Here is a 13,283-nt window from a genome sequence, read left to right as displayed (position 1 = left end):
GTTGCCAAGTTTTAAAAAAAATGTAGAATCTGAATAATAAATTTACAAGCAGCAACATGTCACTTTTATAAGTTGCAGCTGGGGAAAATATCTATAACAACACATTATTATGTTTTTTGTGACATATCATCCATGGCCTTCCATGATACCTTACTCTCAACCAAACCTCCACCATCTCGGAGGGATGATGACTTTTCTTACTGGTCTCTGAATCAATTAGGAAATCCAAAAATATTTTTTCTTGTTATATTTGCCTTGTAGAAATTAGTTTTCTGTTTAAATGACTCCTTGGATTGACATAAAAGGACAGTTGCAAATTTACTTATTAGTTTTCCTCATTGTATGCAATCAACATTCCAACATAACATTTTAATCAAAGAAAACTTTCACAATTGCAATGTAAATGTACGAGGCAACCACACATTTTCCAGTCATTTTCTACTATTGTATACACCGAATTTAAATATGTAACACCATTCCTTACACAAACACTTCTTCCCAGGTGGTGCCTTTGATTTTTTGCCATGTTTGTTGGATGAAGGGCTCTGGTCAGGGGACCACGTGGTGCATCATCTGCAGCACCAGTTGTGACTTAGAGTCAAGGTTAATGAAGAATTTGGAAGAGGAAGCTCTCCTCTATCAGCTCTATTGTAGTAGGATATGTAATAGGCCGGACCCAGAGCCACTCATTTTAGAGACAGACCCAAGACAGACCCTCTACCTACTTCTGTTCAGATAAAGATCTGACAGGGTCAAACAGAAACAGTGAAGTCTTTTAAATTTGAATGACATTTTTTATTCCCTATTCCCTTTCCCTCTGCTTGTGACTTTTTAATTTTTTCCTTTGTACTCTTCCCCCATTAGTTGAAGGTACCTAGGATTTTGCCTGTTTTCTAAATCTTTAACCTTAGCAAAAATCACTGGTAGTCTCATGCTGAGAAATATTTCATGCAAAGTTAGGAAGTTCCAAACCTTTTATACACCTTACCTTTTTACTAGCAATTAAGTTCATCTTTGTATTTTCTCAGAACTCAACACAGACCCACTGTGCTGGTACAGACCCATCCCCCAATGCCAGACACATTCCTGGTAAGTATTGAACGAATGTGTCAGTGTGTAAGGAGCACAGCTCCAGAAAAAGCATTGCAGTGACTTGTTAACACAGTATTTTAAATTAAGGCATTAAGATGATTATCCCAATGATTAAGAGAGTGAATATCAGAGGAAAGAAAATACCAGTCCTTGGTGTATTGGGTAGAAGCCTGTTAAGGGACTATTAATATTTCAGAGTTGGAGAATTGGGATCTTTTCTTTTAAGGTTTGAATATCAGAATATTTGATGGCACTGCTGATGTGAAAGATGACTTAGTTTCACATAATATTGTGAAAAATAGTCATGGTTGAAAATAAAGCCCAGAAAACTCAGTCAAAGGAAAGGAGAATAGCATCATAAAACAAACAAACAAACAAAACAACAACAACAACAACAAAAAAAAAAAAACAGAAAAGGAAAAAACACCCAGGTTTTTGTTATTTAAAATAATGTTCTTTCAATCACATATGTAAATTGCTCACCATTTAGGCCTAAAACCCATGTCACCTAGTGGATTTTTATGTATCACACTTGCTAGATAAAGTTATTTGATTAAAACAATGAAATTTCTCATTTGTTTTTCTTTTAGGGTTTATTATGCATGGTGATGTGCATCTAATCCTTAAAAGGGTACAGAGATTTTTATTTTGGAGGTTGGATATATAACAGGACCCATACAGACTCAATTTCTCATTCACTTGGAGCTTACAACTATCACTGTTGATAGGTCTTCCTCTGGAAAACTTTTATGTTTTGTGGAAATGTCAGAAACCCATGTGCAATTTTCTTCAAGTGAGGGTAACTGATCAGATGTGTTGTTCAAATTCTCTTTGACATGTGGATTAGGTATTAGTCTAATAAGTGTCCAGGCCAGTTGGTTTCTTGTGATCCCAAAACAAACTGAAATAGTAATGCAAAACCCTTCAGAATGTCTTTTGTTGGTCAAGAATAAACCCAGGTAATACCAAGTCTGCATAAATTTACCATTATTTTAAACAGGCCACAAGGCATGACTAAAGGACCTTCTACATACAAAGGCCAGGTATAGAACCAAATGAGCCAAAATCATCAGAGAAAACTGACATGTGTGCTTATCACTGCCTATTTTTACATGTATTAGGAGCAAAATCCACCTGACTGTTCCTAATAATATAGTTTCAAATTGTTCTTTGCTGTTTTTGAATAAATCTTTCAAAGAGGCTTTGGTATATTTGTGATGAACAGTCTTTTTAGAATTAGCAGTAAAAATGCATTTACTTTAACTCTCTTTCTATGTATATTTGGTCCAGTAACAATATCTCTTTTTGCTACAAGGCTAAGGCAGTTTATTTCTCTTACAGGGAAAAAACTCCTAAAAATCAGAATTTTTTTCCCTCTGTTAGAAAGCTATTTTCCTCTGCCTTTTTTGGCCAAAAAAAAAGTTTTCTTGGGATGTGAGTTTGCTACATTTCCATGTGTGGCCCAGAGGCCTCCTACAGTCTCCGCTGGATGGTCCCTTAGAAAGGGAAATAGCTAACATATCACATTTTATGACGAGGCTGCCAGATTGTTGTTCCCCTTTATAGACTCCTAGTTGTTCTGCACAAGGGACTCCCTAGGGTGAAGAGGAGAGATAAATTAGGTGTTGAGGCAAATAATAATTTTGCACAAGGTGAAAGGATAAAGGAAAAGTGAAAAGCCTTCCTGCTTAGCCACAGGGATAAGTCATGTTAATTAGTATGTGTGTGACACAATTCCACCAGTGGAAATGAAATTTATGAAAAGAGAACTATAAAATGGATACACCTCATAGATAAATATCACTCCAATGCTGCACTTCACAGCTTTTCCACATTGTATGGAAATTACTTCATTTTGCATGACCATATTAAAATACATTATGGAGATACAGTTGCATATAAATTTAAATACTTAATCTCAGTATGCTTTGTGTATTTAAAAATACAATGAAAGATCCATCTCTAATATTTTAGATTTAGACATTTGCCATATAGTGACAAATTATGAAAGGAAAGAGTCTTCTACAGTACATTTAGGAAAATACCTGAGTCAAGTTTTGTCTACAGTAATGCAAGAGGTAGTGTTGTACATGTTCTAAAATGTACAGACACACATTTGCTTCTAGAATATACACTTAAGTTTTTTTAAAGGCACCTGAGTCTTTTTTTAAAGGGAAGAGAGAGAGAGAGAGAGAATCTTTTTTTGTAGATGGAAACAACACAATGCCTTTATTTTTATGTGGTGTTGAGATTCGAACCCGCTTCCTGCCCCTGCTTAGCGAGCGCTCTGCCACTGAGCCACAATTCCAGCCCTACAATTAAGTTTTTCTGCATATTCACCTTCTGAATTTTGCTTACTTTAAGATGATACAGAAAAACATTTTTGTAAGAATGACACAATTAAAAGCCAAGAAAGCCAGCACAAAGCCTTGTGAAGGAAGAGTATGCAACTCTTTAGTATTAAATGCAAAACATAGATAGTCTATAAATGGATGAGGAGAGTACATAGAATATTAAAAATTTCTCCACTTTGTTAAAATTCCTTGACAAAAGTATGAATTAAATATAATTTAAAGCAAATAAAACAATAAGAAAGTTTTCATTCTGAATACATGCAATCAAGTCATGTTTTTTGTTCTTTGATTTTGTCCTATATCTCAATTATTTTTATGGGCAAATAGTAGTACATGTGTTTTAGGATTTTCATAACTAGAATGTAGATAACTGTTCAAATTAAAGAGGCAAATTTTTGTTACTCTTTTATCTTTCTTACTAGCTTTCCACTAAACTATTCTTTAAAAAGCAACATAATATAATATTTGCAAATTTAACCATTTTTTAGCATACAGTTCATGATTATTTGCCAATGTTTTTTGTATTCTGATTTTCAATTAATTTTTTAAACTGATATGTAAAATAAAATTGTACATATTAATGGGGTTCCCTGTAATGTTTTGATAAATGTATATACATTGTGCAATCAAATTACAAAAATACTGAAAATCTTTTCTCCTAGCTGTTGGAGATAAAGAGTACACAATTGCTATCTGTACTTAAGGTGCTGTGCTTTCTCTTAACTGCAACTTAGTGCCTGGTGATAAACTTTCCATCCCTCCTGCCCTCCCCTGCTCTCTCCAGTATTCTCAGACAACTGCCATTCTATTCTCAATTTCTATGACACCAGTTTTTTTAGATTCCACCTGTGTGAGATCATACGGTACTGGATTTTCTGTGCCTGGCTTCTTTCACTTCTTTCATCTCCGATTCCACCCATGTTGTCACAATGACAGAATTTCATTTTTTTCATAGTTGCATAGTATTCCATTTTGTGTATGTTCTGCATTTTCTTTAATGCATTTATCAAGTAATAAACACTTGGTTTGCTTCCATTTCTTGGCTTTTGGGAGTAGTACTGCAATAAATAAAGGAGTTCAAATGTCTCTTTGACATACTGATTTTATTTCCTTTGGATTTCTAAAAGTGGGATTATTGGATCATTTGACAATTCTGTTTTTAATTTTTGAGACCATTCCATACTATTTTACATAATGATGGTACTAATTTACATTTCCACCAACAGTATGCAAGGTTCCCCTTGTTTGTATATGCTTGTCAGCACTTGTTGTATGTTGTCTTTTTTATAATAGTGATTCTTACTGGAATGAGTGATATCTCATAAAAAGTTTGATTTGCATTTCTCTGACCATTAATGAATTTGAATATTTTTTCATAACATACCTGATGGACATGTGTATGTCTTCTTATGGGAAATGTCTGTTTAGATCTATTACCCAATTTTAAAATGGGTTATTTGATGTTTTAGCATTCTGTGTTTTTTTTTCAAGGTGCTTTCACAAATATCTGTTAGAAATGTAGTAGGTCATGAACATCTAGAATCAAGTTCTAAATTGATTTGGTTTATGTTCATTTTTCTAGAAATAGCTGAGTATAAGAGTTTGCTGGAAACCTCAATGCTCCTTTAAGAAATGCATCTTTGTTAGTAATACACTCCCCTAAAACATTGTGATATGCCTGTATCAGCATTGCTTCTCTTGTATGATGAAAGGAGTACTCACTACAGAATAATAATTATCTTTGTTTACCAAGGAGTAATTAGGAATGCAACCCTGAATAAGTAATGGTGTGTAAATTACTGCTGGCATCCCAAGGATCCAGTAGCTCATGCATTCTTTTTTTAAACTTTTTTTTTCTCTACATTTTGTTTATTGAGACAAACTAATTAAAAGGCACAAACATAGGGCATGTTTACATAGACATTATAACAAACATATACATTAAAAGTGTAGGAATGTGTTGCCTTCCTGCTAAACAGAAAGTTCCTAAGCTTTTATATATACAAAAGTTGTACAATTTAATTTTCTAAAGTACAAAAGATCATTTATAAAATTATTTTACACTAGGTACTAATTATTTATTTATTTTTTACTATGTAGTTCAACCCCCTAGAACTGTTTTGTATAATGACATACAGATACCTATCCCTGATATAGGAAGTCTGCCTCAGACACAAGGTATTTTTTATGCTTGAACTGACACAGTGGGGTATAAACGGAAGCCATCCAGTTTGATAGTCAGTCCTGCAAACATTCTGCAGGATCAACACAACTAATTTCCATTTGTCTTAACTGCAAGATTAAAAGTGAAAAAAAAAATCGTTGCAACTAAAAAAAAAAAAATCACAGCATCTTGGTTTTAGTTATCTCTTTTTAAACACAATGCTTTACAAACATCAATGTGTGGCATGATGGTGTAAAGAGTATCTGTTTCCCAAGCTTTTGGTTTCTACCTTATGTACAGAGATAAAATGTCCTGCTAAAAAATAAAAAGCACATGTCTCAACGTGCACAATCATTGCTGGGTTTCTACAGAGAGTACAGACAGCCGCCTCCCTGAAAACACCACAAAGCTGATACAAGTGTTTTATCAAGGGAAAAAAAAAGTAATGTCCATATTTACAAAGTTGAACAAATCTGCACAATACTTGATTAAACGGAAGGAGGAAAAAAAAAAGATATACTCTGCTTGTTCTGAAGGGGCATACTACCTAGTTAGTGGTTAGAATAAAAACTGTATACAATTTAATATAAGACATAAACTCTAGTGAGCATCTAACACATCTATCCCTGTCGTAACAACAACAGGCTCTGATTGGGAGAGAGAGGGGCATATTACATCCCAGTGCGTCTTCCAATTTAAAGCAATATATTTAAACTGTTCCAAAGTACACCTTGGCTCCTGAACAGGAGTCCCACTGGCCTCTGTTTGTTAGGACCTGTGGGTCCTTACACTTGACTTCTCCTGTCAATTGTGGCCTTTCTTACCAAAACACAATTTGTATATATTTTACATTTTTTTTTAAAAAAAGTCAACTACAATGCTATATTCCTTCAGGATTAATATGCTGAGCAATATTTACATCTCCAAATATCAGGTCACAATCCCTATTATATGTTGAAGTTAGAATGATAAATTATCATATGCTTTGCATCTCAGAGCTGGTATCACCTTTCCCATAGGGAATGCTGCCTGAAATTAACATATTCCCAAAGGTAAAATGCTTATTCTCTGAAATGCATTTTATTATGATAATGCATGTATTTACTCATAAAAACAATAAACAGACAATTCTACACTAGCTCTCAATCTGTGGATTTAGAATTTTAAGTTAAAAATCAGCCATCCACCTTGTATGGGGAGAAGTTTCTGCTAGTGTTTAGAATAAAATGATTTCTTGGGATATGAAACAGTAATGTTGTTTTTTGTTTGTTTTGTTTTTGAATTTTGATGGGTTTTTTTATGATTGGTTTTAATCCTGGCATTTCATCTTGCTAAGTACTATTCTTTTTAAGCAATGCTGTCAGCTAAAAGGAATTTCTGATCAAACTAAGTGGTCCAGTGATAAAGTTACATATACACCCTACTTTGAACAATCCCAGCCAAATTGGAGGAAAATGCTACTACAGTCTTATTAACTAATGTAATAAAATTCCCCAATTTCATGGTCTGCTTTTTGCTTTAATCAACTAAGAGTAAGTTGCTGGTAAATATTTACTTTAACCCATATTTTGATATTATAATACTGTTTACCAAGGTGGTGAAGTAGGCAAAGCTTGGGGCAAGAAAGGCATGCTTTCTACAGGCCTCATTGCTATATTCAGAGGGGCAGCTAATGTCATAGGTGTGGGCAGGTTCATTGGAGATGTGATCATGACAGGGTGTGCTATATTCACTGGGGCAGTGACAGGGGTGGGGAGATTGACGGGGGTAGTGAGTGTTAAAGGAGAGGTCATGGATAATGGACTTGTTATAGTTACAGGGTGCCCTATGTTCATTGGGCTGGTTATGTTAGCTGCACTTGAAACATTTACTGGACTTCTCATGCTCATTGCAGCTGCCACTGTGACTGGGTTTGACATAGTCCCAGAAGACACAGAGGATGTTATATTGAATGGAGTAGTAAGAGTCACAGGTGTCGTAGCAGCAGTGGAGGTTTGGCACAGGTTAGCAGCTTCTTTCTTTCTTGCTTTGACAGCTTCTTCCCACAGTCTCAGTGTCTCTACCTGCTTCCCTGGCCAGCTTGTCACATGTTGTTGTTGTTGCTGCTGCTGCTGCTTCTGGTTGCTGGTCTCTTCACTCATGCATGTTTTACTGATGCCCTGTTTACATGTATTACAGTTGATACTTTGGCTCTGTCCATGCGTCTTTAAGTGGCTGGTGATGTATGCTGCACTCAGGAGCTTCCCACAGATATTACATGATACCTTGCCTTTGTGGCGCACCATGTGTGTCCGTAGTCTGTCTTTGGTGGCAAAGGCAGCAGTGCATGTTTGGCATTTGAAGGGTCTTTCTGTTGAATGGACATGTTTTACGTGAAAGCTTAAGTGTCAGGCCTCGAGAATCCTTTCCCACAAACACTGCAAGTATAGGGTTTGGTGATGCCTCCTTCATGAGACCTCACATGGTAAGTCATCTGGTCCTTCCTCTTGAAGCGCTGATTACAAATAGGACACTCGAAGGGCTTTTCCTCCGAATGAGAGAGCTTGTGCCGATTGAGGTGATACACATCTCTAAAAGCCTTCCCACACATCTCACAAGCATGGTTCTTCTTGACAGGCTTACTGGGTTTCTTGACAGACTGGGTCACAGGCATAGCTGTGGTGCTGGCACTGCTACTGGGGTTGGTGCCCGAGGAAGATGTAGTGACTGTAGACAAGATGCCTGCAATGGTGGAGACCAACGAAGTTCGGCTGCTGTCCCCTGCGATGGTGGAAATAAGGGGAACCACCGCGGGGGGGGGGGGGGTTCTTTGACCGGGACACCAACTTGATCCCTGTGTGGCAGGACTGATGGCGCCTCAGGTGATAGCTGTCCCTGAAAGCTTTACTGCAGTAAGTGCACACAAATGAAGTTTGGGGTTTTTCTTTTTTAATCCCAATGGCATCCTTTAATGTTTCTGGTGCAGCCTGAGGTTTCTGAGTTATTGGTATTGGAAGCAAAGGTTTCTGATCAGGGGGCTCCACAGCAGAGCTCAGGAGGGGCAGCAAGCTGTTCTGTGCTGCCTGCTGTTGGTGATGGGAGGCTTCATGGGCCTCCGGTTCTGAAGTTTCTTGGTTCTGAAGTTTCTCCGTTGAGCTCATCTCCACTGTCCACTAAATGCTTCGTTTGCAAATAGAAACGAAGCAGAAAAAAAAAGTTCCAGCCTAGATCTTCCAAACAGGGATTCCCTACCTGGAACAGGAACGCGGTCCAGTTGGCCTCCATGGCTGCGTTGGCCGACCCCCCTCCTCCCCACTCCCCCGCTAGGGGAGCCTCCTCAGCCAGAGGAGGCGACAACAAAGCGGCGGCGACGACGACGGTGACGCGGCGGCAGCAGCGGCTCCTCCTTAAATGTTTTTTTTTTCCATTGATTATCATGCCTAGTTTATGCTATCAAATATAGGATTCATCTCTCTTTTATAGCTGATGCTGACTCTTTTGGAGTAATTGAAGTTTATTTACTTCCTGGGGGAGAAAGTAATTTAAAGAATTTTAAAAATATTCTCCCTGTAGAAAGACATTCAAACTGTACATTAATATGGGAATTCGTCAACATATATAACCCATATGAATTTACAGAAAAACTTCCTCTAAGACAGTAATTACAAATACAGCTAGGAAGAACACTATGATTTAGGTGTTTTTGTTAATTCATTTAATACATTTTTAATAGATAATGTATACACATCATATTTTGTTCAAAAAGAACAAAGGAATATAATATGAGGAAAAATATGTAATAAACAATGAATATTTGCACTTCATCTCCTCTCTATGACCACAGTGACTATTTCCTGTGCATCTATTTAGGGATGGTTTATTCTTAGACAACAATGGATAAGATTATATGAGTTTATATGTATATATCTATATTCATAGTTATATCTGTATTTATGTCCTTATATGTCTTTTCTCACTAATGACAGTTTGTTACACATGTAGGTGTGCCTTATCATTTCACTAGACATTGTATCAATACGTGTCATCTGTTCTTCTTCTTTTTTTACTGTTGCATATTATTCCATACATATATCAAATATTTTAATAACCCAGTCACCTATCATGTTGAACATTTATGTGTTTTCTAAACTTTTTCTATTATAATCTCTACAATAAGCAACCTCCTACATACCTCAAAAATGGCCAATATTTCTTCAGAATATATTCCTGGAATTCGTATTGCTGGGTCAAAAATTCTGACAATTATAAATTATGATTGAACTATCTAAGTTATTCTCTGTGGAAATGTCACTGTTTAACATAAGAGACAGCAACAGATAGATATGTCTATCACTTCTTGAAGTTGCAAACATAATGAGAATACCATCTTTCTCCAAATACTTGCTACATTAACTGTGGCAATGAATAATGCTTAGCATTCTATAAAAACACTTTTTTTGTCATTGACAATATAAAATATTCTGTATTGGAGTCATATTAGGATTTGGAAAAAACAAACAAACAATCTAGCAAAACATGCAATTACAACTAGCTGAAGAACCATGTGAGAGATTTCAAACACCCTGACTTCTCTATATAAATAATAAAACAACTTAATGGAAGAGAACATTATCATAATTGCTAATAACAAACATCTGTTGAGCACTAACAATACATGAAGCACCACAGAGTAAGCAAAGAATTAGATATGTTCTGAGTGCTTTTAAGCCACAATTTAAATTTAGGTAGAGAGAATACACACAGATACATGGTTTGAATTTTTGTTAACTTCCTCAGAGCAGAGTCAACACTGCCCTTTTTCCACATTCCCATATTATTTTCCCTTGAACTGTAGACTGTGTTTTTTCACTGGCTGCTCAGAAACCCCTCTGGACCCAGAGACTTCAGGTCAGAAAGATAAGTTCTTGTATAACTTCAGTATTTTGCATAACACTAGCCCCCACAGTACGTGTTTAATTATTGTTTATTGTATGAATAACTTTCATAAACTATTTCAGTTTGTTTATGATGCTGAGCAACATTTCTTTTTGGCGCCATAATAAACCTATGAGGCAAATAATATTATTGCTCCTCCCTGGTAGATGAATGAATTAGCATATATATAAGATAGCGCTTTCCAGATCACATAACTTGCTAGTTCCAGAGACAGGATTTGGGGCCTTGGACTTTCTGACATCAAAAGCAAGCATCCAGAGGAAAGACAAGGAAAATATGAACTCTTGAAGAATGAATGAACCACTGAAGGCATTTCAGGCACAGTCTGGATCACTGAGAGATCCTTCAACCAAGTCCTGAAGAGTCAGTGAGATCTGTTTCTAGATCATTCTATGATAAAACTGTCACTGTTTCACTGCCACTGGGGATTTTACTCCATGGTGAAGGATGGTAGAGAGGGTAAGTTCCATTTGTTTTTTTTTTTTTTTTTTTTTTGCTATTACCAAAGAATCTATCCTCATCACACTAAAGTTTGCTTACTAATAGCTAAGACAAAGCACACAGGAACAAAACTGATAGCAAAATGAGAACACTGCAGAGGTTCAAAGCAGTTTATAAGTTGCTTAACTTTCATTGAGGTGCTTCTTGTCTCTAGCAGAAAGAATTCAAATTAGAGCTGGATGTCAGTAGATGTGAAGTGGTGAGCCGTTCAAACACCAACTTTGAGTGCAGTTCAATAAACTCCATAGTTAATTTCCATTTACTTCAATTGATCTAACTAAGACCATTTTTAGAATATCGTTATACCTCTCCAAGTCCTTCTTCCAGGACTACATGAGGAGAGCTTTCGATTAGTTCTCTTATATCAGAGTCTCTATATTATGAGTTAATGAGTCCTTTCATTGTTTTATTTTTTCTTTTAAAAAAGGTTTTTGATTTCTGGGGAATGTGGATAGCTAGAGCAAGACCTCTTTGTGCCTCCACCTCTCAACTCTATATTCTATTCTGTTCAATTAGACTGCTCTATCTGGGATGGAAGGACCTTGGATCAACTGGGATGTAGAGAGGAGATTTGGTTGATGCTTAAGTTAGTAAGTTTCCAATAGCTTTCATTTGCTGGATTGAAACATGTTGTTCACCAAAAATTCAATATGAATATTTAAATACCGACATTAGACCCAATAGTTTGGTGGAAATGCAATAGTAAACAAAACAGACACAATTTTCCACTTTTTGAGGACATTTTCTTCTGGATAGAAGATATAAGCTAGAGATTGGATAAACTGGATTTCATTCCAAACATCAAAACTGACTCATTCTTTGAATTTAAGGAGAATCACTTAACTTATATCTTTAACCTCATTTCAAACCTGGGATTTATCCTACTTACCTGATATGTGTTATTATACATGTAAAAAGCAAATGTGAAACCAATATACAAAAGCTATCGAGATGTACAGAAGTAACAGAATGACATTTATTTATTATAGGCTTATGAGTAAGCTTTGTAGGATATTTAAATCAAGTATTGATTCTGAATTTTTCCCATATTGGTAACCAATATTAAAATAAAATTAGATAAAAATGTCTAGCTGAGTAACCATAGAAATAAGTAGCCAGATCCACTGTGAAATGTATTCTCTCCACTCATTTCCCTTCAAAATAAATTTTATGTGACCAAAGATGAACCAGACTAGAACATTACAGTTGTAAGAAATCTTGAATAAGTTCTATGGTTTCAAAAATATTTATGACCCAAAGAAATCCAATGGCTTTCATTACTCATTTTAAAATTGCATGAAATATATGAAACCTTAGTTAAGTAAATTCTGGTGATACATTTTGCTTTATTTGATTTTTATGAACTCATAAATACGAAATTTATTCAATCTAAGTAAAGAAAATAATTTACTTTAATTCTCAGTGAAATATATTTGCCCTTTGAGAAAAAGACCATTTTTAAAGCCAGTCTCCCTTTCTCTTTCCTCTCTCCTTTTTTTTCTCTTCCTGTCACTTTCTGTTTCTTTCTCCCTTTAGCTATTTACTTAAAGCAAGCATTTCTGAACTATTGTGTTATCTTTTGACTATTGTTGTCTTATTTATTTGGGAATTTTTCTTCATTGTAGTGAATTTCTATTTTAACCATACTCATAAAGAATGCCATAGGATTAAAAAAAAACTCATCAGTGCTAATGTGTGAGTAATGGTGCATTTCTTAGATAGAAATAGAGATCAAAGTGAAAAAAAAACTTGATTATAACTGAGAATGTAAGTCTTATTTTGAGGTTAAGTCCCTAATTCTGCCAGAAATTAATCAGGTGTCCTTAGAAATGTCTTCCAATTCTAGGCTCAATGTCCTCAACACTTAAATCAGAGATAAAGATTAGTTTGACTTTGGGATCTTTTCTTTCTGTGTCAATCAATATATGAATCTACTTGTCTTTATAATTTGTTATGCAAAAACCTCATTAATGTGATTAGATGTCTTATTAGTTCTTACATTAATATCATGTCTTCTGATAAAATTTGACTTTTGAGGGATTACAACACAGTGTATAGTGACTTTGTAAGAGATGTTAGTAAGGTTATAAGAAGCTTAGGAGCCATTTATAAGAAATGCTCTTCCAGTTAGAATACATGGCTTTGTTGTGTTTGGGGGCTGCTGCACTAGACTGTATATGCAGTGCTCTTGGAAATCTGATTATTGAGGCCTGATAATCTACATGGGTGTTTGCTAA

The 13,283-nt window shown here is 35.5% G+C and overlaps 1 pseudogene across 1 annotated transcript; it reads right to left on the bottom strand.

The window, feature by feature from the left end:
* Positions 1–7,108: 7,108 nt before the first annotated feature.
* Positions 7,109–8,905, bottom strand: LOC143387638 (vascular endothelial zinc finger 1-like; annotated as a pseudogene). The gene is made up of 2 exons (XR_013089865.2): positions 8,842–8,905; positions 7,109–8,702 (listed from the first exon to the last, which is right to left on the bottom strand). The product of XR_013089865.2 is annotated as a vascular endothelial zinc finger 1-like (transcript).
* Positions 8,906–13,283: the final 4,378 nt, after the last annotated feature.

Source organism: Callospermophilus lateralis, unplaced genomic scaffold, assembly GCF_048772815.1.
Source record: "Callospermophilus lateralis isolate mCalLat2 unplaced genomic scaffold, mCalLat2.hap1 Scaffold_83, whole genome shotgun sequence".
Lineage (NCBI taxonomy): Eukaryota > Metazoa > Chordata > Mammalia > Rodentia > Sciuridae > Callospermophilus > Callospermophilus lateralis.
This window is presented reverse-complemented; position numbering and strand designations above follow the sequence as displayed.